This window comes from Hydra vulgaris, chromosome 02 (assembly GCF_038396675.1).
Source record: "Hydra vulgaris chromosome 02, alternate assembly HydraT2T_AEP".
Classification (NCBI taxonomy): Eukaryota; Metazoa; Cnidaria; class Hydrozoa; order Anthoathecata; family Hydridae; genus Hydra; species Hydra vulgaris.
Genome location: NC_088921.1, coordinates 3650912 through 3678516, shown reverse-complemented (window position 1 = coordinate 3678516; position 27605 = coordinate 3650912). Strand labels below are relative to the sequence as shown.

Below are 27605 nucleotides of genomic sequence, written 5' to 3'. Positions count from 1 at the left end.
CATGAGGGAGGACTTTACAATATCCTACTATTAAAATTTTACCTTTTACTATAAACAAAAATCAACTTGCATGACACAAGTTTTTAATAAAAAAGGATTGTTAGCTATTTCTCCATTGTATAAAGGTAAACACAAAGAACTAGAAGATTCTGTTAAATTTTTTTATGACTCGAGTGATTTATGTAAAACTATGCCTGAAAAAAAAGATTATGTTAGCATTCAAAAGAACGTCCATAAACAAAAAAAACTGCTTTTGTGTAATTTAAAGGAACTATATGTATTATACAAAGAAAACAATCCAGAAATACAAATAAGTTACTCAAAATTTGCTTCAATTAGACCAAAGTGGTTCATTTCGCCAGGTGTAAGCGGTACACATTCTGTTTGTGTTTGTTCTTATCACCAAAATGTTATATTGCTAGTAGATGCCTTAAATATTGGACTAAAGTATGAGGATTTACTTTCAAATCCGTTTGCTCAGTAGAAAACAAAGAATGCATGCTTTCACAGTGTGATAATTGTCCTGGAACAGAACCCTTTACCAAATATTTGTATGAGATTTTTGGAGAATACAAAGATGATTTTGAGATACACTACAAGCAATGGCAAACTACAGATCGTGCAACACTGTTGAGTTTAACAGCAGATGTTCCAACATTTGTTGAACTATTAGTATCTTGCTTTGAAAAGCTACAAGCTCATTCTTTTATTGCTCGCTCTCAATTCCAGTACCTTAACTAACTAAAACAAAATATAGATCAATCAAACATTATCATTATTGGCGACTTTGCTGAAAATTATGCTTTTGTAGTCCAAGATGAAATACAAAGCTATCATTGGAACACCCAACGATGTTCTTTACATCCATTAGTGATATACTATAAAGATGATAAAGGTGTACTGAAACATATTTCTTACTGTTTTATATAAGATGACATTACACATAATGTAACTTATGTGTACAAAATATTTCAATTAATCATACCAATATTAAAAATAAAATTTTCCAATATGTCCGAATTACATTTATTCACTGACGATTGCGCAGGAAAGTACAAAAATTGTAAAAGCTTTTACAATCTATGCCAACTAGAAAGCGAATTTGCCCTTAAAGTTGAATGGAACTTTTTTGCCACGTCCCACGGAAAGTCACCATGCAATGGGATTGGTGGTACTGTAAAAAGATTAACAGCACAAGAAAGTTTAAAACGACCATACAGAAACCAAATTCTCACATCAGAAGCTATGTATGAATTTTGCATTGAGAAAATCAAGGTTGTTAACTTCATTTACATAAAGGGATTGGACTTACAATTGAAACGTGAAAAGCAAAAAGAAAAGTACACTGGTGTAACAACTCTACCTGGTACTCGTAGCTTTCAACAATTTATACATCTTGGAGATGACAGGGTTGGGGCAAAGAGGTGTACTACGGACACTATTTATACAATAATCCACAATCTTAAAAAGAAACAAGATGTATTTCAAATTGATACTGTCACTTAAGGAAGTTATGTAGCTGTAGTCTATCATGGCAAGTGGTGGATCGGCATTGTAACTGAAACCAACCTAGAAGAAGTTGATGCTAAAGTTAAGTTTCTTCACCCAAAAGGTCCATCAATCTGTTTTAACTGGCATGAAAGAGACGACTACTGTTTTATTCCCAACACCAACATTGAAAAAAGTATCTGTTCCACAAGCTTGCTCTAGTTCCAGTAGAAACTATGTGTTTGAAAATGCTGAAATAGAAAAAGTACTAGTAAAATGGAAACAATATTGTGAACTATTACAAACACAGTCAAAATAACTTACATCTTTGATACCTTTAAAAATCTTGTATATTTAAGTAACTTTTTAAATTACGATTAACTTATTTTTATTTTATTTACAAATATTGTTTGGGAATTTCTTGAAAAAGTAACACATTTTTGAAATTAAAGTTCCATATGTTCAAGTAGTTTTTCCAGTAAGATTTTTTGTGCCTAGTAAGATTATAAGCAGCTGAAAATATTAACAGCAAAAAAAAAAAATTTTTGACAGGGGTGTTTTGAGATATTAGGCCTCAAAGTTAGTTTATAAAAACTAGTTGTTTCATTAACTTTTAAGCATGTTCCTTTTATATTTCAGCATTTTAAGTACATTTATTGAATTCCGCGTCAAAAAAACATTATATATGTTTATTTTCATACTTTTGCCATTTTTATTTCCTGTTTTTTTCAGAATGTTATGATAACCAGGTCATTTTGGGAAACCAGGTCAATATTAAAATTGCAGTATCTTGTTAACTGCTCAACATTTTTAGCTGAAGCTTTGCATGCAATATTATTTATAGTTAGGAATAATATGTCAAAATATAACACAAAAAGAAGAAACATGGTTCAATGGACTGGGTGATTTGATGTGGAATTACCCTCAATTTTAAACAAGTTTGACAAAAAAAGAGAATTTTACACTTAACCTTTTTTGTTTGTATTAGGTGTTCAAATAATATCAATAATTAGAATAAAAATTTAAAACAAAAGTGTAGTTTTAAATTGATTTAAAAGGTTTAAAAGAATGTATAGCTTATAATTTTAGCGTTTTTGAAACTACTAACTTTTTCATATTCTTTTTAAATAGGACGGGAAATCAAAAGTGCACATAACAGATAAAGTGTCTTAGTAACCTAAAATCATTTTTGAAAACATAGTAAAATATCTCTACATCACAATCGACAAAAAGATTTGACAGCTGGGAATGCATTTGACAGGTTAAAACTTATAAAACAGTATATAAAATTTATTTATGTTAGCAACTGATAACTATTATGTAATGCTTTGAAATATATTAAGTAATTATTATGAGCGTTTGTTATGATTTTCTGAACATTTTTCATTTACAATTGTCTCAACTTACCTCTGACAACTGTGTAATTTTATTATTAAAAACAAAAAAATTATAAGCAAATAAAAAAAGTTAAATTTTAACCAGGTAGAGTAGATTATATTTAACTAATTATTTTATTATGTAACAATAAAAATTGAGATACAAACATATTTAGACACATAAGTAGCAAAATACCTCATCATTGTTGCCATCATTTGATGGTAAACAGCATACCATACATCTAATCAGGTGCCATAAATTTTTCCTTAGCTATATATAAAAATATTTTTAAACATTAGCTTATATTTGATAGCAGTTTATTAACAAATGCCTTATGCTATATCATGGCTCAATTTAATGGTCCAACATCATTGCCCTTCGGACTGTTTTTGAGATCTAGTTTATGGGGGCAACCAATTATTGTTCATTTTTAATGAAAAAATCAACAATGGTTTGTTGCCCTCCTCTAGCAAGTCTCAAGAATGGTCGGAGGGGCGGCGATATCTGACCATTAAATTAAGCCCTGCTATATTAAAATTGAATAATTTTATATATATTATAAGGTTATTATATACATCAAAGTACAAGATTTTCAATTTTTTTAATTTTTTTGTTTTTTATTTTATATATATATAAAAAAGTATACTTCAGCAAGATTAAAGCTAACAAATTTAACACGGTTTAAGTATTTTTAAATAATTTTTTTTGTAACTTTAGTTTTTATAATTTTAAAGAGTTTTAATGTTTTTTTCTAAAGAATGGAAAAATGACTACATTGAGCACAAACTACAATTTTATGAAACAGGCAAAGAAAATTTGCTTTTATTGAAACAGAACAAGAAAAATTTTATAATTTTCTTCATTCAGTCTGGTAAGAAACAACATTTGGAAAAATAGTAAAAATTACTCAATAAGCTACAGAAATAAGTATTTTCAAGATTTGTTAGTGCATTTTAAATCACTTTTGCGAAGTAGCTCCCAAATTTAGTTCCCATTTATTTAATTTGATAATTTTATTTAGTTAACATAGTCACTAAATAAAGCATATAGAATGTTAACATTGTATTTAGTTAACATGCTACATCTAATCTAATCATAATTATTTTTTTTATAAGATCAACTCACTTGAGATTAAACATCTTTTTATCATTGCAAGAAATTAATGAAAAAATGTGCTGTCTGATCATAAGCTCCATTGTTGACAGTTTATTAAATCTTGTACCTTATCTTAGTTTGGTTTTAGAGACGTGGAAAATCTTCAACAAGGTCATTAATAAAGTCAAACACTCCATCATCATAGTTCATGGGCCTGATATTATTACCTTTTTTAAGGAAGGATCTTATTACCTTTCTTTAAGCTGACTATAGAATATGAAATAAATGACTATTAAGGTTTTAAGTATTTTTAAAATGTAACCAAGCAGCTCTAATGCTTCATTTTGTTTTGTATATCATTAATATATCATCAAATATCATCAAATATCCATCAGCATTGCAGTAATTGTTTACTTTTAATGGATTTTTTTATTGTTATTAATGAGTTTCAAAACATGTCTTGCTCTTTTTAACACACTGCTGTTGCTTTACCTTGATCACCACATAAACCAGTTACAGTGCTTTTCAACACACTTCAGTTGCTTTACCTTGATCACTACATAAACCAGTTACAGTACAATTTCATATACAGCGGTGGCCAAAAATTAAAGACCACTCTTTTTTTTTTCAAAATTTATTTTAAACCTTAGTATAATTTTATTTTGGAAAAATGTATCAAAAAAGGAAAACATTTTTGAAAGAATTTTTACTGTATTTTATATTTATTATAAAAGAATTTATAATTTTTTTACAAAATAATGTTAAAAAACTGACTAGTAAAAAATATAAATGGGAAAAAAAATTGGACAAAGTTTTAAGACCAGTTTCAAAAATATTTTAAAAAAACAATAAAAAAATAGTTTAGAAACGTGTTGTTCCTCCATTTGTTTTCAAGCACTCTTGTACTCGTTCTGGCATTGAATTCATTTTTCAAATGATGAGAGATAGAAGATTTCAAATCTTCCAAATTGTAAAGTTGTTCTTTACCAAGCTTGTGATCAAGCCACGACCATAAATTCTCTATTGGATTCAAGTCTGGACTATTGGCAGGCCATGGAAGCAATTGAATTTTATTAGAATTGAACCAATCGCTAACAACATGCGCTTTTTGACACGGCGAATTATCTTGCTGGCAAATAAATCCATCTTGCAACTGCCATAAATCAATGCTAGGAATAAGCGAGTTTTCCAAAATTTCGATGTACCTTTCTTTGTTGAGTCTACCATCGAATAAATGCAAAACGCCTACTCCACAGGCACTCATACAGGCCCAAATGCCTATTGAACCACTGCCTTGTTTTGTTCGTTTCAAAATGCATGATTCATCGAACCGTTCGCTTGGAAGTATACGCAACCTTTTCTGTTGTCTACCTCAACGTTCATTTCATCACTAAAGACCACATGGCTCCTCTGATCTGTTGACCAATTTTTATGTAGTTTGCACCAAATTTTCTTTCCTGGCAAATTTTTATTTTTTATTTAAGCGTGGTTTTTTTGCAGCAGCACGCCATAAATAATTTAAATTGTGGAGGACTCTTCGCACAGTTCTAGGGCTTGCTTTCAGACCATTTGACAGTGTCCATTTCGTAGACAAGTCTGTAGACGATCCTTGTCTGTTTTCTTTCATTAATCTCACTAACAAGCGAACATCACGGTCATTTGAAATTTTATTGCGTCCAGTCCTATGACGATCATTAATTGATCTGGTCTCTTTGTATCGTTGAATTATGTTAATAATGCAAGAGTGAGATCTTCCGAGCTTTTCTGCTATTTGTCTGATGCTATAGCCTTCTTCTTTTAATACAAGAGCCGCGTATCTGTCTTTTTCTTCGATCTTTGCACGCATTTTTGCAATATTTTTATATCCTTATTGCAATTCAAAAAGTAAATGTTTATTTGATATCGAAACTCAGGTTTCGACATTTTATTTTATAGCCAACGTAATAAGCAATTAAGACAGTTAAAAAAAATAATGGATTATTATTTTTAATAAGTGCAAATTAAAGATTTGAAAGTGGTCATTAAATTTTGTCCAATTTATTTAAAGAAGATTTATAAGTACTCAACAGTTTTTTAATAAGTTAAACGCTATTTAATTAGAATTAGATTAAAAAAATTATACCACTTTAATCCGTATGTTTTAATTAACAAGATATTAAAAAAAAAAAACTTAATATGTCAATTAGAATCTTCTTAATTTTAATTTAAAGATTAAGAAAGCAACTAAAAAATGAGTGGTCTTTAATTTTTGGCCACCGCTGTATAACAACTAGAAGTTATACCAGATTAATATTGTTGAATGACAACTTTAAAATGATTATCAATTATTTATTGTGTGCAAGAAGCGGCTCTTGCTAGTAAGCGACTGGGGTTGATATTTGACCAAAACCAGTTTTGATAAAAGATAACTGAGGCTGGGTTTGTGACCAGGGGTGCATAAACATTAATACATTCTAAAAAACATTATTTTTATTTAATTTTCATTTAAATTTTCACCAAATGTGCTTTATATTATTCAATTTAAAACACAAAATTTAAATTAACGAATAATTTAAATTTAATTTTATTGTTAAACTTAAATTAAATTTTTTGCTTTTTGTAAAAAGGCTCCTGTGCAAAAATTTAGAAATAACTAAATTTTAATTAATATTTATTTTGAAATAGCTGAAATTTTTACTAAAACTTATAAAATTAAAGTTTTTCAATAAAATAGTTTCAATAAGACAGCTAGTGTTTGGTGGCATATCCATTTGCCTTTAAAACAGCATTACAGCAACAAGGCATCGAATCAACTAAATTTGTAAGAACATCCTGAGGTTATACAAGCATTTTTTAATCAAGGCTATGGTATTTGTTATTTGATTTCCAATCCACTTATTGTTGGTCAATGGAAATTGTATACATTTATATATATTTATACATTTATATATATATATATATATATATATATATATATATATATATATATATATATATATATATATATATATATATATATATATATATATAATTATATATGTGTATATATATATATATATATATATAAATAATTATATATGTGTGTATATATATATATATATATATATATATATATATATATATATATATATATATATACATACATATATAATTAGGGTGCATCAAAGGCCTAATGATTTTAACAAATTTGTTTAAATCACTTCTGCCTATTTTTTATTATTTTTTTCTTATAAATAAAAATAATTTATGGGAAAATTTTAGAAGAATTTGACAAATTTTAGAAAGTCTTCCAGTTTTGGATTTTAACCATGTTAACATGCTTTATGCCAACTGCAATATCATTATAGCCATAGCTTTACTAGTTTCATAACACATGCAAAACAAGAATACTTTCTAGAAGGTGAATCAAAAAGAAATTTATGTAACTAACACTAACACAAATTTCATTATTTAATATCTCTGGATTAACAGCTGCATATGACAGCATTGCCTGGTAAAACTTCAGGTTGTGTTTCAAAGTCTGCTGGTTTTTTGTTATTAATCCTCTTGGAAGTTCTTGAATATGCTGTTCAAAGAGGCAAATTTTGATGGAATAGATTAGTTTTATCATTCATCTGGCTTTGTGAAGTGCTCCAAAATATAATCTGTTTGCAGGTCTCTCCTGCTTCTTCACCATCAAAAAAAACTATGCATAGCTCAATAAACTCCAACTAGTCATCACTGCACAAGAGCTGCTTTAAATGTGAGATTTCAAGAATGCTGTTTTATAGACTATCAACAAAATCTCTTGCTGTTTCATTGAAATCACTTCTGTCAAAGCAAGTTAATTGTTCTGCGACTTCTGAAGTTGCAGATATTGATGAGTGTAAAGTTGCTGATCTGTGTGAACCTTGAAGTTCAAAGTGTTTACAAAATCTGAGGAACACTGTAACATCTGGAGATTTTGAAGTTTCAGTTCTTAGATCATCTAATACAGGGATTGAAATAAGTATCAGACATTGGCGCCCCCCCCCTCCTCCTGGTTTTTGAGACCTGGTATATGGGGGCAAAAATAAACTGTTTATTTTTACTAAAAAAATGAACAATGGTTTGTTGTCTTCCTCTAGCAGGTCTCAAGAATGGTCTAAGGGGTTGCAATGTCCGACACTTATTTCGACCTATGTCACCTGTGTTTCAATCTGTGCCAGGTAAATGTGCGAGAATGCCAGGAAGTTTGAGCATATTTGCATTTCCAATCACTACTGTAAGTTGCTCTTTGGAAATGTTTTTGTTTGATTACTGTAGTTGCTCTTTGGAATTGTTTGATTACTGTAAGTTGCTCTTTGGAATTGTTTGATTACTTTAAGTTGCTCTTTGGAAATGCTTTTGTTTGAACAAAGGGAGTAACTTAGAGTACCAGTGTAATGTGAGCCTCGGAACATCCCACTGAACTCTGTAGTTAGTAGCTATGTTTTTTGCAACTCACAACAACATTTATCAGTGGTTGAATATGATCTTGGATGAGTTTCTTCCAAGTATGCACCTGGTTGTGTAGGAGTCATCTTCAGTCTTTTTGCAGCATAAACAAGCTTTGGCTTTTTGTAGAATGTCATAAGGAATTAATGCTGGTCTACCGGTCCAGGCTGAATGATGATGACTTTTGGGAATTTTTCCAGACAAAGCAGAAACTGTTTATTTATGTATTGAAAGAATGTTACTGTTAATTGGGTATTGAAAGAATGTTAATATTTGACACAATACTTCTTTTAGGTTGTACATCCTGCAACCTCATACTTTTTTCGCAATGTTGAATTTTTGAGGACAACAGTTTATCATGAGAACCAAATGTTGCTACACAATCAGTTTTCATGGAGTCTAGAAAATGCATATCTTCCATGTTCTTCATGTGTTGTTCAACATTACTGGGCCAGAGTGCAAATATTTTAGACAGTGTCTCTTCCATTTGTTAAACTTTTGCAATGCACCCTGTGGTCAATCTGCTTTTGATCAGAATTGCTCTTAGTTTTTCATTGTCATCTAATAGGTTTATGAATTAATATTAATAGTAATATTAGCTTTTCCATAAAAGATGACAATCTGTGCTAGTAACATTTTAGCACTTTGATATCTGGTGAGTTTCTTGCACTCCAGTTTTGATGTTCCATGTTAAACAATACAAGACTTGCATTGATGTTGGCAGTTGAGAACGGGTTATCTTAGCATCAAGCTCAGTAATGCCATAGCCAAAACCAAATATTGCAGGTGATTGTCTTGTCTTCTTTGCCACCTTTGCTGTAACATATTTAAATTGTAAAAACTTTATGAGCTTTATTTTTTTATTTTTTTTTTCAAAATTTTTCATTTTATGCATTTGTATAATGCTAGATATTGTAAATTGTTATTTATATATTTTTTATTTTGCAAAGGGGCATGGTGATAAGACATGATATTTTCTACTTGCCCCAGTCAGATTGTAAAAATATTTATACATAAGATATGTCTTCAACAACAGAGACTACAATACCAGATATTTGAAATTGTAGCACAAGATTATTAGCATGAGTTGATGACAGTTGATGAGATGACCTTGATGACCCTTGATGAATTGAACTTTGTTTAGTTGAACCTTAATGACATAAACCTTATATGACAGTTAGTTCAGTCTAGCATGTGGTGGTGCTATGGTCAAAATTGTCGGTGTTTTGTCTAAAGCTTGGAATAACTGTCTTTCCATTTATAAATTATGACAAATTGATAACAAAAAAACATGTGGTTTGTTTATATTATACATAATATAAAAAAACCACAATTCAATAACCATAAGAATTTGTAAATTTGTTACACTTTTTTGAAAATTTTAAACAAATTATTTCAGAAATACAAGATGGAAACTAATTTAAACAAATGAATAATAGATAAAAACATAGAAATCAGCTAATCAGTTTAGGATGAATTTTTAGCATACAAAAACTCCATTGCGTCAAGCTGTGCATTGTAATATTTTTCAGATTTGTGGTGGACCCCCTAAATGGGTTACAAATTGCATGAAATTTCTCTAGGCAGCATTTATGAGCAATGAAACATTTTTAGATTAGGTAGAAGGTATTTGCTTGACATCAAGCTTTTAAGGTCAAGCAAATTCAAAACGTCTTAGTTTGTTTAAACAGTTTAAAAATAAATAGCAAACATGTATTTTTATATCCTTAAAAATCCATATAAATATGCCAGTATCTAATAAAAAATAGATATATGCATACCTTTTTAATTTATAATGTATTTTTAATTTTTTCCTAGCCCTGGTTATTAACCTTTGCTAAATCTTTTAATTTTGCTACATTTTTAACCATTAATTCATAAATGCATAAAAACAGTTTTTCCCAGGCCTGCCAAAAAAGGTAGCCACATACATAGTCCATGACATCATTTTATGTCAAACTATAACCTTATTCACAAAGGAACTTGAACGTATTGACTTAATTTGCTGAGAGAGCACAGTTGTTGAGCTTGATCCTTTGAAACTTGCATTGTTGTTGTTCCTGTGACCAATTAAAGTGAGAATGGAATGCAATTAAGCTTTTTGATCCTAGCATTTTTTTCTTCTATATCAGCTAATGCAGCTTCTCCATCGTCTTTGTTGTACAACTTTTTTATTGTTGACATCATAAAAGTCAATGATTATTATATAGTATTATAGAATATATATAGAAAGAAACCAGAGCTAACACATTAAACTTACATTAATTTAATTCAGGTAAGTGCATAATTTAAAACTTCACTTAGATTTTTCCTATAAAAATTGATTCCCAACAAGGCTGTTTAACAAGTCTAATTAAATTATTAGTTCACAGTTAATAACGAAGAGAGTTAAAAGAGTTAGTTGATTATTTGACAGAGAGTTAAAACAGTTAGTGGTTGACAGAAGACTTTAGAACTAGAAGAACTTTAGAATCAGGAAAACACAAAGACACGAGAGAATTTCTAAGCACTGATGGTTAAACAAAAAACTAGGTGAAGTTTTTTTTAGCATAAAAGATAAGTTGCAGTAAAAGAAAGCAACTTAGCTGAATGAGTCATGAGAGATTAGGTTTTAATTGATAGTACAAGTGTAACACCCTGTCTAAAAGTTTAAGAAAACTCTAATTTGGAATTTTGAAGTTTAAAATATCACAAAACATGTTTATGATTAAGCTCTTTTCCAAGTAAACGTTTTAAAAAATGTAAATAGCCTGGTTTTTATTTCTGATAAAAAGTTATTTTAAACATTTCTACTAAACCCATTAGACACCGATTGATTTCTGACCCTTATCCTGTATCCTGATTTTAATTCTCTGAAAATTTTGCTTATGTCTATTTTTATATGCTTATGTCTATGTTTGTATGTTATTTTATGGTTATTGATATGTCAGTTGTACATGTACTAAATATTTTATTTAATTTGAAATCATTTAAATGAAAGATTCGTAGATAATATTAAGGACAATAAGTATTCGGCTGCATTAATAAATATTTTTTTCACATACATATTTTAAATTTTAATTTTTTATATTTTAAATACATTTTTAAAAAAGATAATGAAAATGTATAACATATTTAGAGCATTTTTAAAGATTTCACATTAAATTAAAGGACATTCCTTAGATTTTAAGATCTATATCTTTATATGATTCTGAATCATCATATAATCAAGTCATTAAAACAATGGAAAGAAAAGTGTGTGTGGTAGGGGGTATAGGGAGAGAAAATTGGGGTGGGGGGTATGGGGAGAGGGAAGAAAAAGTGTAGTAGTTCCTAAAGTGCTAATAAAAAAATACGTTAAATATTATTAAATAGTAATTGAAAAAATTAAAGAAAAAATATTTGAAATCTTACATTGACTCCAAGACTATTTAGATTGCCAACTTTTTTTTTTTTTCCTTCTGTAAAAAATCAAACAAATCATTCTTTTTCTTTAGTTATAATTTCTTATAATTTACTTTTAATTATATTTATTAGTCATAGTAATAGAATTCGTCGTGTTGGTTTAACAAGGTTCTAACTGACATTTTTTCCAAAATTTAAATTATGACTTTATTTGACTATTTGTATCATGGCAAACAAAATTAACGAATATGCAATAACGATATATATAACGAACTGCGATCTAGCATAAAATAAGCAAACTACTAATGTGCCAAAGTTCTATCTACAGGTTAGTTAACTAATATTTAGTTTTACAAGGTTCCAACTAACAGGTCAGGGTAAACCCTAACTGCAGACTATTCCAAATTTTTTCAGTTAAGTATATTATGATAAAGAATTTTATGCTCATCAAAAATCATATAAAAACAAAATATATTGTTCTAGTTTGACATTGATGTAAAAAAAATATATCACAAAAACACGAATATTTGCTGTTTTTTATAAATCTTTTTTATAATACTAAATTGCACAACAAAAAGTACTGATTTCTACCAGCATTGAAATAAATATTGAAAACAAAAATAAAGGGCTTTTATAAGATAAAACTCTTTTTTAAATTAAATAATGACAATTCAGTCTTCTCATAAACTTACCGTTAGTTGATGTAAGTACATTTTGCCGTGCATACCCTTAACTGTCCATAAATGTAAGGACATTTGATTGTTTCTAGCTCCCAACAATCAGTCATGCATGTTTATTACCCATTGCTAATAAACATGCATGACAAAAGTCATGCATATTAATTACCCATCTCTAACGGTCAGTTAATGAATGTATAATTTTGAATATAGTTAATGAACAAAATAATATAATTTTAATTCGCTACATCATATGCATTAGTAATATTAAAAAAATTGAACAATTTATAATGAAATGTTTAATAGCAATGTTAAAAAGCAGGCTGTATTATAAATAATAAAGATTTTTAAAATAATTTAAAAGACTTTTAAAAAGTACTGTAAATTAAAAAAGGAATGTTTGAAATGAAACTTTTTTTATGCAAGAAACCAGAGTGTGATTAGCTCGGCACTACAAAATACCTACAACATAACAATTTTTGACATTGATTTACTCAAAATTACTAATAGATCAGTTAGAACCTTGTCAAACCAATGCAATAAGCTGTATATAAATATATAAACAAAATACTTTTTTTTTTTAATTTTTTTTTAATGATAAACCACCCGAATATTTAATTTAAAAGTTTCATGTCACATACCTGAATGAGTAACTTTTTATGTTAAAAAAGCGAAAGTTTTGCTTTAAAATAATAAATAAAAAGGTTTATTTTTATTAAATTAAATAAAAGTTTAAAAATAAACAAAAATATAGACAAAAATATAGTCAACCTAGTTTTCTATTTTAGATTTGTAATTTTTTTTCCTGTTGTTTATAGTAATGGACTTTTTGTTACTCCTTTACTTTGTTACTGTTATTTTATTTTAAATTTTGAAAAAATGATTAGTTTTGTTTTTAAGTATTAGTTTTTAATAGTATTTGTTTTTGTTTTTTTTCAATTACACACGTTAACAAAATCCGGTTTGTAGTTTATTTTTTTATTTTGAGATTTCCATTTTATGAACTATTTGTTAATTAACTATTAAATATAATTTAACTTATTATATTTACCAACTATTTATAAAACAAAAGCAGAAAAAAGACTTTACAAAGTTGATAAAGTTTTATATTTTATTGATAAATATTGCAATAAATACACATAATAATATTAATTAATTGATTAACTTAATTATTAACATGGCATAATAATATGGTAAGATTAACTTTTAATGCAATAAGGTTATAACAAAAATTGGCCTTTTTTAACTGTAATGAAAAGTCAAATAATATTTTTAAGAAAAAAAAAAAAGTTTTTTTCTTAAATGACTTCCTTGAAAAAGACTGACTGCCAGACCCAAAAAAGTTTTTAAAAAGTTTTTAAACTTTTTCGGGTCTGGTTTATTAATGCTCTCTTTAAAACTACAATTTATGGAGGAAACTTTTCGACTACCGTGCAAGACTATAAATATGTGTGTGTATATATATATATATAAATGTATATATATATATATATATATATATATATATATATAGATATATAGATATATATATATATATATATATATATATATATATATATATATATATATATATATATATATATATCATTAAGTTACAGTAACTATAACTAAGTTATACTTGCTGGCTTTATAAAATCATTACCATTTTTAATTCTATTTTTTAATTATTATTATTAAAATCTTAACTTTTCAATAGTAATTTTGATGTTTTTATTATGTTTAGATTTCTGACCTAAATAACAAGTTATATGAAATATTCAGTCATTTTATATTCAGAATTCTGTCTTAAGTTGAATAAATATTAACATAGTGATTAAAACATTGCAGAAATATATATCAAAATATGCATTAAATATCAGTTGATATTTTTTACAGAGACGTATTTATATTTTTGCCGCCCTGGGGCACTAATCCCTCAAGCGCCCTCTTTTTACAAACAACTGTATACTTTGACATAGAGTGATTATTAAAAAAACAAAACATTTTTAATACAAACATATATATTAAGTTAAACTCACTTAACATTAAAAAATATATATAATTTTCTACGTAAGCTTTGTTTTGAAATTGTATTGATAATGTCATTAAAGTCCATATGCTAAGTGTAGATTCAATATGTAGAATTGTTAACCTATTAAGACAATCACTAGTCATTCCCAACCTCAAATAAGGCTTAACCCTTTTTAGTGCTGAAAATGATCTCTTGGCTATATCTTATGCTATAGCTTATATCCTTAATGCTATATCTACTTATAATAGATATAGCATTAAGGATAGTTATATAGTTCTTGAAGTTTATCAGTTCTGATCATTTTACAAATATCTATTCTAGTTTTAGGTCTTGTGTTTTCAGTTAAACTCATTAAATAACTTCTGAATTGTATACGCTTGTTAGCGAATGAAGTCAAAAGATTCTTTTATATATATTTTGAAGTATTTCTGCTTTTTTGTAAACTTCTGATCGTGATAGTTTTATTATTTGAAACAAAAGGTTAAATTTTTTATTGACTTCATCATAGCACAATTTTTTTTTTCTAGTTCAGAATGTAGTTTATCAATAATAGCATAATATGTATTAATTAAAGAGTCTCAACTTTCATAATTTATTTATCCTTTACTTTTTTTTTTTTTTTTTTTTTGTAGTTAATTTTCTTTTTCTTTTGCATATTTTTCAATATGTATTGTGTCCCAATTTATTGATTGCTCTCTCTCTTTTCATAGATATCAAACATAATACTCAGATCTAATATATATCTAAATCAATCTTAACTGACTGTAATTGTTTACTAGTTTTGTTAAATCTTGCTAGTATATCACCCCATAAATTAGCCATTATAACTGTTTCAATAAAGTCCATTAGCTTCTGATCTTGTGATTGACTTTCGTGATTTATCATCTTTGATATAAGACACTGCATTAATTATTTCATTCCAATTTTCGTTTAAACTAATACTTGCATCACATCTTGCTGATCACCTGGTATCTGATAGTTTTTCAAGTGATACGTTTACATTATTTTCTATTTATATGTAGAAGCACTGAAATATTTATAGATGATGAAGCAAAATAAAAAATTGAGATGAAGATGAAGCAAAATAAAAAATTCGGAAGCATTTCTATAACAGTCCACAGCGCATTCACAAACAAGATTTAAAGAGTGTGCTAGGCATGGTACAAATGTAGATAAAGTATTAACTTCTTTAATGCGACCTTGAAGTCCTGTATACCTACCAGACATGTTAGACACATTGTCATAACCACGACTATTGTTTATATTTAATCCATGCAATTCTAAAACTAAAAATTTAGCATCTGCTAGTTCTTCAAATTTATAACCAGAGTTGGGTAAAAACCCTGAAAATCTTTCTACCTGACAGCCATTCTTTTGAACATACCAAAAAATGAATACAGTTAGTATACATGACCTGACTATTTTTCACTAAATCAATGTTTTTGCATAAATAATTTGCACATATATATGTATAATTTGCAAGTGGACTTTGATCGCCTTTTAATTGTTACTTTCTTCTGCCAACCATACACATTTATACTTTTATATTATAGATGAATTTCGAATGGTAATATTCTCGTTTTGTCATAATTTGAATATCATGAATAATACATATTTATTTATTAGCTGTTTTACTCAATAAAAATTTTTTTAAAAAATTAACAAATCGATAAAGTAGTAAATCAGGTAAAAGGTAAAAAAAAAATATTTAAAAATTTAAATAAAAACTTATCAAAAAAAATCTCTATCGGAAATTTTTTTTTTTACTCTATTCACCTTTCCAAGGCTGAAACAATTACTGCAGTTAAGGAGACCACTTTTTTCATTTTTATTACAACCTCTCAACCTTTCAACTCCGAAACACAATTCTTGACAAACAATTTTACTGTGCAAAAAAAGAAGTTGAATGTAAAACCTACCAGGAGCAAGAAAGGGATTCAACTTTTTATGGGAATTCTTACTTACTAAGTGAGCACTCTCTACCACATCACTACTACTGCATAATTGAGGACATTTTTAAAATTTTCAATACAATTATGGTATAAAATCCAATTATGGAATTTTAAAACAGTTCTTTTAGAAGAAATTACTTATTGTTTAAAAGAAATCTTAAGAGTCATTCTCTGTTTAACTAGTATAAATAACAAATGTCACCCCTTGTTTTAGCTTTTGCTAAATTTTATTCATTTTAGGACTTGAGAAAATTAGAAAAATCTGAAAGTTTGAGTATCCAAATTCTTAAGGGTACTGGAGATATACAAATTTCAATTTTTTAATTTATCCTGATTTTTTTTGCAACATGATTTAAAGATAGGAGTTGGGGATGTAGTAACTTTTTTATAACAATATTTTAATGGCATAACAGTATTAGAAAAAAGTATAGAAACCTTATTATTAATCAAAATGCAAAAATTATTTTTAGTAAGGTTATAGTTATTAATTTCCTGTTACTGCAATTTCATATTTACTCTACTAATTAATAAATCTTGTATGATTATTATATAGTTGGTAAATAAAATAAAATTTAAATATCTTTCAATTGTCTATATGAGGAGGTCACATGACACATCACAATGACACATTGAAATTGAAGTATATCAATGATTTTGAAAGTGTATAAATATTTAGAATAAAAACTAATTTTACTAGTTTTTTTAATCTACTAAAAGAGGTATTTAAATATAAATTTATATTATGGAAGAGTGTTTTATTCGATTAGAATGTAATGTTGACTGCCACAAACAAGGTTTAACAAGAAGACAAAGTCTTTTAAACCCATCAACATTTTCAACTGATGAAAAGTGTAAGTTATTATGGATAGTTGATTTATTTGATTATGAAAAATTGTTTACAAAAGTTTTGTATTGCCAGAGTAATGATTGAATTTAACACAAAAAAATTCTATCACAAAAATTTTTAAAATTTTTATTTGATATCTTCCCTTAGCACTCTCTGCCTACATTGTGGTAAGAGAGTTGCATTATAACAAAATTGTATCTTTTGCACTTTATTTTGTGATTGCTAAATTTTTAGATTGGTTTTTTAAACATAATATCTTTCATATTTACATATTATCTCATAATATTCCCATTTGGGGGATTCAAAATAGCTCAAAACACTGTTATAATTTACAGCTTAAGTTATAGTTTAAAGCTTAAGTTGCTGTTATGATGTATGTGCATTATTATTATGTGCATAAAATGGATTTATTACTATTACGATATTACTCTTGGTAGTTGCTTTTATTAACATGATACTTAAAAAAGTAAAAGTGAAATTATTTATATTATTTAAATTTAAATTATTTAAATTTATTTAATTTAATTAGATTTAAATTATTTAAATCATTTAAATTAGTTATTAAAAAACTTTGAAAAAAGTTTGAGTTTATGAAAATGTTATCATCATAAAACATTTAAATTTAATAATTTTAACAATTTAAACAATCTATAGACCAAAAGGATATATAAAACATGGTCTATCTTATAGACCAAAAGAATAAAATAAAATTAAAAAAATCAGTAAACTTAAAAAATTACTTAACTTATTAGATACCGCGTTCTTTCTAGATTATTGCTTCTTGATCTAGCCTATAAAATTTCAAGTTGAATTAATTTTTATATTTATTGGTTTTTAGCTTGATGATTTCATTCAATTTTTTTTTTAATTGTTTTGCAATAAAATATAGCAAGAGAAAAAAAATTCGATTTAAGAAGATAAAATATTTTCTTAAGTATAACTAAGTACTTAAATTTCAGATTTTTTTTGAAAAAATATTTTGAACAGAATTAAAATAATTTATTTTTTAGATTTTTTTAAAGATTTTTATTTCATTTGTTTAATGTTAGCAGTTTCTATTTTTAAAATATTTTTAAAAAGCAAGAAATAGAAGCACCTTTATAAAGCATAAAAAATATTTAACTAATAAAAATGTTTATGACTTTTTTTCATCACTTTCCAAATTCACCTAAACTATTTTTTAAATCCGATATTGTTACTGTTGCTAGATCTATGTATGATTTTCAAGAAACTTCTATTAAGTTTTTTATTTTTAATTTTGTTTCTTAATTTTCTGTTCTAGTATTTCATATTACGTACGTCTTTGTAGTTTCCATTCGATTAAATTTACAATTATAAGCGAACGTTGAAAATTTGTAAAGAGAATGACTTCTAAAATTCTCTTTGCAAATTGCTTCAGATTTTTTTAAATTTCTTTCAGATTTTAAATAAATTTATTTTAAAAAAACTTCTAAGAAAAACTTGAATATATTTAGGTACTGTTATATCTTGATATCAATAAAATGAAAATATATAAAAAATGATATTGTGTTTTTCATATGCTATTCAAAATTTCTTTTTAAATAATTTTTAGTTAAAAGTTTTTGTCTTAACATAAATAGAAACATTACTATGGGTAACCCTAACCCTAACCCTGGTGGGTATCATTTATAAGTAAATGTCTCTTAGCAAATATACTTATATTTATTAATTTTGGTATCAATCAAGTTTGATAACTTAACAAATTAGGTTGTTTTGATTTACATTAATGGTAAATTTAGTGTGATGTACATTATCTGTATATTTTACATATTTTAATTTTGATTTAATTACTATTTAATTAGAACTTGATGAACTGTTTAATCTTTAGAGTTCTTCTAATGCTTAAGTGAAAATTTTTCATGATTTAATACAATTTTTATTGCACATATAAGGGAAAATACTGGATTTTCTTTATTTATTACATCATGCTTTGGGATTTCCTCCAGTTTTCATGTTTACCTGATTCATACAAGATATGGTTTTTAAAGTTTTCTATATACTATTTTCTTGCTTTTTAACTCTTTTCTTTGTCTTCTGTTAATCCCACTAACTTAAATGATTGTTGCTTTGTTAGGAGTAAATTTGTTAAAAATCAATCTAAATATAAGTAAGGTGCAAAATGTTTTTAACAGTCTTAAAACTAATATATATATACAAGCATTAATAAATGAGCATGAATGTAATAAAATCAGTCTTGGATATCATCGAGCCTATATTAACATTATTTCATTTTTTTAACTTTTCATTTAAATTCTGTGTTGTCCCTAATAAATTTGCTTAAATTACACTTTTTTTTAAAACTTGTAACAAGGCAAATGTCTAACTGCTGTTGTATTTCTATCATTTCAGAGGTAAACATGGATATAAATATGTTTGTAATAATTGATGAATAGTTAATTTATTAGAAGTATTTTTACAGGGTTTATTAAATTATTTGTATGTATAAAATTTCTTGCATATGGTGTATCATAATGTCCCATTTTTAATTATAGAGCAAATATAAAGATCTAGGAGCACAATAATGTACTCTCAATGTAAAAATCAGTTATAAATTCCATCTGGAAAGAAAGATCTCGAGGAGAAAAGTATGATCATTTTGTAGAAATTTTATTATTCCTGTTAAAATAAAAAGTTTGAATTTAAAGTTTATAAAATAGTTATTTTATTAAAATAAGAAATAATTAGTTTATTAAAATATTATTATTTGAGATTCTGAAACTTTTGATTTGAATCCCAATAATAGTTAATAAAATTTTTGTCTAAGTATTGGATATAAAAAATTTTTGGATCTTCAATGATTATTAATATAAATTCAAGAACTTTGTGAAGAAATTTTAAATTAACATTTTGGATGACTGCAGCAAGTAAGGAAATTAAACAGGATATTTTTATCGTTGTTAAACAGAATTATGGATAATTGCTATTTCAACCTTTTGACTACCCTTTATGTGCATTTATTTAACTTATATACTTAACTCAATTACTTTTTCTTTTATCTTTCGTTTTTCTTTTTTTAAGTCATCAGTTATTGTGATGTTATTTCTGATCAAGTTGATTCAATTTTTTCTCTTTGCCTATATATTTTCATGAATATCTTTGTTTTTGGTTGCTTTATTCCTCAACATTCTGTGTAGATGAGTTAAATTTGAGCTTAGCTCTAGTGACTGATTTTGCTGGCACTAAAGCTTTTGCTTTTCCTAATATCTTATCTAGATAAATCCAAATCACTTATCTTCGTTTCTTGTTTTAATGTCCACTTTTTAATCCGCATTTCTTTTTGTGATGGTCCTTGAGGTGATATCTACTTAAAATTATTTCATAATATTTCACAATGTCAATAACAAAGTCAAAAAATTGTGTTAAGGTTGCTAGATTTGTATTGGGGAATAGGTATTGGGGATACTTTCAGTTAATCAAGTTTGATTAATTAAAACAAGTATTTTGATCAAGAATATTATGGTTAACCACTATTTACTAATTGTGGTAATTACCAACATAATCTGATTAAACCTGTAAATTAGCTGATCTAAGTCGTTGTTTTTTTTACTTATAAGATAAATAAAAAATTTTAAAAATAAATAATAATACAACTTTAGCATGTGATGTTAACATAGTAGTTGTAAGAATGTTTATGTATTAATGGGTATAAAAAAAATTTATAGATAAATATAAATAGTTTTAAGACTATTTACATATGAATAATATTAAAGTAAATATTATATTTTTAGATGAAATAATGCCAAAAAATGCCTTGTGAAGCAAAAACACATGCTGATTTTGTGAGTATGTTCTGGATTAAGTCCTATCCACGTATTGTAACAAACTGATAAATTGGTATGTTAATGTCCTTCCCATATGTTGTGTAATGGCTAGTCAGACCAGACGTTAGCATGAAAGGTGAATATATAACCTACAACACAGTAAGATGTGCCGAATCCACAATAGATTAGACATTTTTGCAGGAGAATCTCTAACTTAAGACTTTACTCACATAACCTGCATGGTGATGCTAAGCACAACAAAAAAAAAAGCATGGAATATGTCAGTATATACAATAATAAGATTATTTGCTATGGTTTTATGTTTATGATTTTAAACTATTAGGACTTTAAGGACAAGCCCAAGAAAAATGATGTAGTAAAATAAGCTTTCTCCCTATATATTAGAGTAGGTCAATATCTCTTCTGTATATTGTGTAATGTTTTGGTAGTTGGAGGCAGTTAAATTAAGTTTACTCTCAAAATTTGAGAGAGTTTTGATGAAGACTTGTTTCACAATTTAAAAAATTCTGTTTAGAGATTAAGAAAAACATTCAATCGATCAAAAAATATCATCATAAGAATGGGAATAATGCCCTTTTAAAATATATGCTATACACATTCTTCTGCTTAGAAATTTGGTTAAAATGCAGCTTGCATGATTAAGCAAGCCTAATTTTAACTTTACTCTGAGTCCTTAATTAAAGAGCGGGGGGGGGGGAGGTAACGTTTATTAATATTCTGAAAATTTTCCCACTCACCCCAAGCTTATTTTTTCTTGTTCTTCAAGTGACTTGTTAACTGTTCTAATAGAAAAGTTCTATTGTTCTTTGGGTGTAGGCAGCAAGGCAAGAACTATTGCTCTCAGCTTATCAATTGCTTTTAATAAAGTTTATTGTGCTGGTCTTCTCTATGAATGCGCTTTATATTGTGTATCTGAAATTTTTTTTGAAGTAATTAAATCATTTCACTCCATTCACAGTATTAAAGTAGTCCTTAAAGGCCAACACGCTTCTTTATTTCTAGTAACTTCTCAGGTACCACTAGGTTCTATCCTTGGTTCTTGTTTCTGTTTCTCATCTGTATTAATGATCCTCTTGACAGTCTTGCATCTAAATTGGCTCTATTTGATGACACCTCAACAATATACTCTTGATAAGAAGTCATCACTTTTGATAGCTTTGTACAGGCAGAAATGTGATTTCTCTTCTGGCAACTTAGAGCTTGCAGCATGGTGAATTTTAATTCAAATAAAACTTACAAAAAATTTTTGATAAAAAATTGTTGCGTTACTGTTGATACTCTTATATTGATGAATGACAATACCTTTAATGAGTCGTCTACTTTCCATCTTCTTGGTTATCATTCACTATTGACCTCTAATGGAAACCATATATAAAATCCATTGCAAAGTTAGCATATGTTAAGGTTGCTTCTTTTTATTGAGCTCATCTGTTTCTTACTCCCAATTCCGTTTTCTTCCTTTATAAGTCTTTATAAGTCTTCCTTTATAAGTCATCCCTGTATGGAATACTGTTATCATATTTGAGTGTTATTGTTAGGTTGCATCTTATACTCTTTTTCTGCAAATACTGTTTTGGTCATTGCTCAAACGGTCTACCATCTCTCTAAGATGAAAAATCTAATAAAAACACATAACAGCTTCTATGCAAATTGAACGGTTAGAGGATTGCTGTTGGTGTAAAATTAGTGAATGTCAAAGTGCGTTATGCAATTTTGTTTATCCTTTTCGTTTAACTAGTGAGCCAACCGAGAAAATAAAAAACTAGACAATTTTCCTGAAATACATTAACTGCTAAGTGTAGTAGACAAAGTTATCCCAGAAATTGAATATTTGAACATATTTAAAGCATATATAAAAACTCTAGGAGGCATTCCTTTGTATCGGTTTTTGACATCAATTAATTTTAGTATAGTGGCAAATATAGTATAGTATTTGGAAATCTTTTTTTAACTGTGAAACTTAAAAATTTTTTTACATTGTGAGAGTATTTTTAGTTTTCACAATTGAAAAAATATTGTTTTTCTTACAAATTTCATTATAACATATATGTATACATGTCAAAATGGAAGGCTTTATATTACATTTTTGTAAATTCTTGCAACCTTGCATTCACTTGATAAATTTGATATTTCATCATTTGGTGTTTAGAATTGGATTTCTGATTGAGTTCTGGAATTTATCCACAAAGATTTCCAACAGTTTTGGTAAAAGAGAAAAGTTGATAAGCACAACTCTAACATACTCTTAAAGCATTGAAAAAAGCAGTTATCTCTTACAAATTTGAACATTTTTTTTTTTTTTGTAACATTGATTTTTGAGTCTAGTAGCAATTTTGAAATGTATTAACAACCAGAGAAACCTAATATGTATCTAAATTTGGGCAACAAGTCTCTAGTAGAAGTAATTAAATTAAAATTTATTAAAATTTATTTTTGATACTTTTCTCATTTTTATTTTTATTTCTTCAAAATTGAATATTTTTATTGTTTTAATTTGATTATTAAAAATATTGCAACTAAAATTTTTTTTTTTTTTGGTTCCCACAAAAGTCGTATTAAGAAAGGGCAGAATCGATTATAAACAAAAGCGTAAATTGTGTTCAGAGATTTCTAAAGAGCAATTAAAAAGTTAACTTAACTTGGAGCCATTGTTGATTAGTTTATTATATTTTTACTAATAATTAAATTATGACTGAAATATAATTCGTACCTTCAAAAAAGCACTGAATAAGCCCCATTTTCTTTTACTTTTTTAAGTACAAGTAAATGTCGTAGTACACAATAATTATATATTTTAATATTCACTTTATAAATATTTTATCGTAGTAACAGTCAATGCGTAGTTACGGGTTCAAATCGTGGAGAAGTATGTTTTTATTCTTGTAAAATTTTATATATTTTTTTGAAGTATATATTTTATGCGTTTAATGTTTTAAATATTTAATGCGTTTTGTTGTATAATAATAATGTATGAGTCAGGAAAGTATGAAGATGGGCGAGAGTTCCAAAAGGTTGATGTGCGGTGTAAAAAACTAGACGAATAAAAGTTTTTAGACCATACAGGGACAGATACAGTCGAGCGAAAATGACTTTTAGTTAATGGAACTAGAGATGATAGCTCCTTTGGGTCGCTATTGATATATTTGACAATTTGTCTGAGCTTGAAAAAATGTTCGAATAGATACAAAAGCAGGATTAGTTTATATATAGCTGGACAAATTGTGCGAAATGAAGTTGCAGAGCAAGAAGAAGCTAAATTTTATTAGGAAGAATTTGGCGATTATACAGGGTTTCACTGTGCTGGAAAAACTGGAGAAAAGACTGTTTTAGAAAAACATGATGGAAAAACTGGAAAATTTATAATTTTTAGCATTGTCGATGCTGGAAAAACTAGAAAAAGTTTTTTTATGAATAAATGTTTTCTGTTAAGTATTCAATAAACATTTGCTGATCTTTTAAGATTATTTAATTTAATTTCATTTTTATACAAATATTTTTATGTATCAAATTTCAGATTATATACTTTCATGTTTATAAAGTTATGTTTAAGACAGTATTTAGTACCTCTGCAGAAGTATCTTAAATGCCTGAATTTAAATGCTTTTTCAATACTAAAGCTGGAAAAAGAGATGGTTTTCAGGGCCAAAACACAGAAAAAATCTAAATAAATTTATAATTGCCATATTTTCTTATATTTTGTTTCATGAAATTGTTAATAATGCTGATATCTTTTTAACTAAAATATGGAAAAGAAACATGTTATTTCACTTTAAACCATTTTTTTAAACACTCTTTAATTTATATCCACTAAAGTCGTCTAAAGAGCCACAACAAAAAATGTTAAAGCTTTCTAAGTAACCCTGAAGTAACTCTATGTTATTTATACTTATATTTTCTGTTTGTTATATTAATTTGGTAAAAAAATTTAGCACTTAAATTCATAGCTTAGAAATTTTTAAAAACTTTTTTACAATCTTGTTGTTACTAAATATGTTCAATTTATGGTTTTTTAAAACTTCTGCATTTTAAGATATATCTATATATTTTTTTTTTCGTGGCTTTTTTTGTAAAAGATTCTGCAACTTATAGCATTACATGAATATTTTTTTAGGTTTTGTTTTCATAGCTAAATAATGTTTTTTCCATCTTGTTATGCAAGCTTGTTATGATTAAACAGGTTTTAATTATGTAAAATAAATAACTTAGTTATAGTTTACTCAGACTAAATGTAAACGCTTTTTTACGAGCAAATGCTCATTCTAAAATTAACTATTCCTTAGTTTTTGCTGTTGATTTTTTGTTCCCTAGCTCCAGGCTCCGATCTACGCATTTACGAGGCCTGTTAGTATAAACGGCCATGCTTCCATGTCAGAGTCCAGTGGTTCCTAAACTATTGGTCGTGACCCGAACGGAAGTCGTTTGACAATATGCAAGGAATCGCCATTAGACCTTCTAAAAAGAATTTAAAACCGCTTTGGTGTTTTTCCTGCTGCCTTTTTAGTTTAATTTAACACCTTTAATTAAGAGTGTATTGGGTAAACTGACCTATTTTTGGCCACGTCCTAATTCAGGCTAATTTTCAAAAGCACTAAACCTTAAATGAAGTGTGGAATTCGATTGTAATACATATATATATATATATATATATATATATATATATATTTTATATAAAATATTTTAGCTTAATTTTTAAAATATTCAGTTAAAATATATGAAGAATTGCCGTGTGTGTGTAAATATATATATATTTAAATTATGTTGGTGTATTCTACAAATAGAGTGCTCAATGTTCTTAAAGAACAGAGCAATAATATATATATAACAAAGCTCGAAGTGAAGCGGGATGCCATCCTGTCACCTTTTTATAAAGTATAAACCGTCCCACCACTTTTTTATAAATCTCTATATAACAATGATTAGGCGGGATGGTATTTTTAGTTTACCGAATATCATCCCGTTGCTTTTTTTTCTTCACTTCAAGCACTGTGTGTATGTGTGTATATATATATATATATATATATATATATACATACATACATACATACATACATACATACATACATACATACATACATACATATAGACACATACATATACACGCACACACACACAAAGATACATACAACACTTTGTTATAAATTATGACAGTATATATATATTTATTTTTTTGTTAATAACAAAGTTTCGTAACATTACATCTACAGCATCAACTATGATGCATTAGAATGATACCAGCAATTGAGGCTGTAAGAAGCTGCAAAATATGCTGAAAATTTTTCTTCAAGCATAAAAAATCATTCAAAAAAATATACCTAAAAAGTTAAACAGAACACCTGAAAAATTGGTGTGGGATGTGCAAAAGGCATAAACGCCTTATTTTGCATCAACCAGGTAGTACAGCTGCTATTAAACATAAGTGTATGAATGCTTGTAAAGTTTCAAAATATTTTTTTGTTCTTAAAAACTTTTAAATGGAAAACAATTTAAATAATAAACCGCAAAACATGATAATTTTATTAGAAATTTTCCTTGGACACTATTTACAAGAGTAAGTTTATACGAAATAATAAAGCAGATTTGGAGCGAATCTTTTACCTCAATTAATTGTAAATCTGGTTTTCAAACTTGTGGAATTTATCCATATTATCCAAATATAGTTCCAGCTAAAGCTTACATTCCCTAGTTCTTTATACATAGAAGCCAATCATCTATACAGTGAGAGCATCTTGAATAACTTAAGTAATCAAGCATATATTGGCCATTGTGAAAAAGAAAAAAGTACGGATCAATCATATCCATTAATTGAAAAAGATGTCAATATGTTTAACAATTAAGCAATCTTCAATTCAGTTTTAATCATGCAAATGTTATTTTTAATCCATCCTCATTAACTAACTTAGTTCCAGGTTATATTAATATTCTAGAGAATGCAATCAGCAAAAAAGAGATAGGATATCTAAACTCATGTATTTATCAAAAATATACTATTAAAAATAATTCTTTTCCATCAGATCCAGGTTCTGATGTTTTACCATATCCCAAACAAATCATTGAAAAAGATTGCACTGAAACATAAGTACTTTTTAGTTACATCTAAAGAAGCATTGGAGGATAAACATGCAGAAGTTAAAAAAATGTTAATCTAAGAAGAAAAGAAAAATGAAAATATTAACCTAAACAATTAAAGAAAAACCACTTAAACTAGTTCAAAACTTGAAAAGAAATATTTATTACCATTTTAACTATTATTGGTTTTTATTTTGTTTTAGTTTTTATTTAACTTGAATATCGAGTTACTTTCTTCGCTATATAATTTATTTATGCTATGATTTGTTGATAGTATTTCTTAGTTTCGTTAGTTTATTCTGATTAAGGCGCGTAATTTATAAACGATCTTAAATCGCCCGACGGCTAGAACTATAAGTAAGAAGCGGTCAGAAATTAAGTTCAAATGGTCAGAAATAGGTCTTTTAGCTAGTCTAAAACGTTGATACCTTAGCACATGTCAACTTTAATTTTGTTAAAAAGGTTAATATA

General features: G+C 27.1%; 1 long non-coding RNA gene across 2 annotated transcripts in view; it reads right to left on the bottom strand.

Moving 5' to 3' along the window:
• The window catches only part of LOC136076338 (uncharacterized), a 51046-nt gene that overhangs the window by 22836 nt on the left and 605 nt on the right, over positions 1–27605 (bottom strand). For both annotated transcript variants that reach the window (XR_010636180.1, XR_010636179.1), the window contains exons 2-3: positions 11788–11834; positions 3061–3135 (exon numbers count right to left, since the gene is read on the bottom strand). This is a non-coding gene — a long non-coding RNA (uncharacterized LOC136076338). The remainder of the gene's footprint in view (positions 1–3060; positions 3136–11787; positions 11835–27605) is intronic.